Raw genomic sequence first — 2,042 nt, 5'->3', positions numbered from 1 at the left:
CGCCGGGGCAGCGCGGGGCCGGGGAGGCTCCGAGGGCGCTCCCCTCCTGCCGGCCGACTTTCCCCTCGGATCAAAACAGCTTGAAAGCAGCAGAAATCACTGGGGAGGGGAGGAGGACGTCAGCAGGAGCTGGACTTCTAAAAACCGTTCCGCCCCATAGGCTTTAATATTAAAAACCCCCTAGGAGTCTCAGACACTGTATTAATTAGTGCAACCACCCATGAAAAGTTGGGTTTGGAACAGCATTCTTTGCCCTGTGTGAAACAGCAACCCTAATAAACAATTGTTAACTTGGCCTATTGCCTCTGGTAAATTACACAGCATTAAAAAATAATGCTTTTCATATTAGGCAGTAATTAAAGGTTGGGACAGCTTTAAAACAAGAGGGGGAGGGGGAGGAATCAAAGAAAATATAAAAATGTTCTTTCAAGAGTTATGGGAGGCTAATAAAGTATGTCTGTTATAGTGCACCACTTTGCCCCCAGCTACAGCCAAACTGGAGCCACTGCAATTGCCTCTCAATAAGATAATGATATTCCTTTCTCTGCTATTAAAAGGCTCCCAGTGCAAACTTAAAATGATTTATTTAATTTAAGAAATTATGAGGTGTAACTTCAAAGCGTAAGCCGTTAGTAATGGAAAACACCAGGTTGTTTAAAATTATAATAATAATTGTTTGGAATACAGTGACATCAAAGTGCTTTCATCACCAAATAAAATATAGCACAGACCCCCAAATCCAGTGGAGTTTATTGAGTAGACATTTTTTGGTGTGTTTTTATTATTTCCTTATCAAGAGACATTATTTTAGCAGCTCCTTTTCTCAGCTTTGATGTTTTGACAGTCTTAAATTAATTTTATTGCATTTTTTTGGCTCGGAGATGGGAGATTATTCTGACTGCTTATTTTTCATTATGACTTTTTTGTTTTCAAGAACCGGTTTGTTATTTAACACAGCACCTTGATAAGCGCAGTTGAAATGAATTGGCCATTACAGGTCATTAAAAAGCAAAGAATTCTGTTTTCAAGCAATCCATTACACGTCTGGGAAAATATTCCTACTTAAAACAAACTTTGAGTTGAACGCTGGCATAATCAGTTTAATAAAATGGGTAACGCATACTTTTAAGGAACATGCTTTTTCTTTTTTTTTTCTTTACGAGATTCTTGCTTATTCAAAACACAGCAATCTAAGAAATACATATACAAAACATTTTGCCAAAAAAGACCTGCCTTTACAGTAAGACTATCACAGAATGTTTTTAATTTCCTTGAACAGCGTTATAAAACATTAATCGTACGTACATTGCTCGAGACTTTTCCTTCCCAAGGAAAGCAGAATTATTCCAATCCCCTAAAAAAAAAAAAAAAAAAAAGTAGCATTTTAAAATATACTGCAGTTGCAGCTTTATAGACCGGTATTTCCACTAAAACAGCAGGGACAGAATTGCTCTGGTGTTAAAAGACTGAAATATAATGTATGGAAAGATTTTTATTCCTTTCGTGCAACTAGTTGGGAACTGCTGGTAGCACCCGCCAAATGCCTTATGGATTACGGTGGGAAACACACATCGAGGGACTAAGGGACTCAAACTCAAACCAAAAAAAAAAAAACCAAAACAAAAAAGCTCAATAACAAAAAAAAGACCCCAAAGTCCCCCCCTCTCCGCGGTGGTGTCCGGCACCGAAAAGGAGCGTGAACCGTGTCTCAGTTCGTTCCTGGGTTTCCCGGTGCGGGGATGAGCTATGCAGATTCCCTGAGATCCTTTAATGCTTTTCACTGGAAAAAAAAAAAAAAAAAAAAAAAAAAAACACCTAACAACGGAATAACCGCTTTGTTTTTGTTTTGCGAGAGAGTTCCAAGGCGCAGAATGTGGGCACAGCCGAAAGTAGGTTAACTTCGAGAAATGACCGCCCGAAAAGGGTTTTTAAAATCTCCGTGGTTATTGATCGCAGGCACGAGAGAAATACAGTCACACAGCGGGGGGAGGAGGGGGCGACACTGTTGTTTTTTGTTTCTTTGTGGAAATTTTTTTTTCTCG

The sequence above is a fragment of the Calidris pugnax genome, unplaced genomic scaffold (genome assembly GCF_001431845.1).
Source record: "Calidris pugnax isolate Ruff unplaced genomic scaffold, ASM143184v1 scaffold27, whole genome shotgun sequence".
NCBI lineage: Eukaryota > Metazoa > Chordata > Aves > Charadriiformes > Scolopacidae > Calidris > Calidris pugnax.
The sequence above is the reverse complement of the archived record's forward strand: the minus strand, read 5'-3'. Positions refer to the sequence as shown.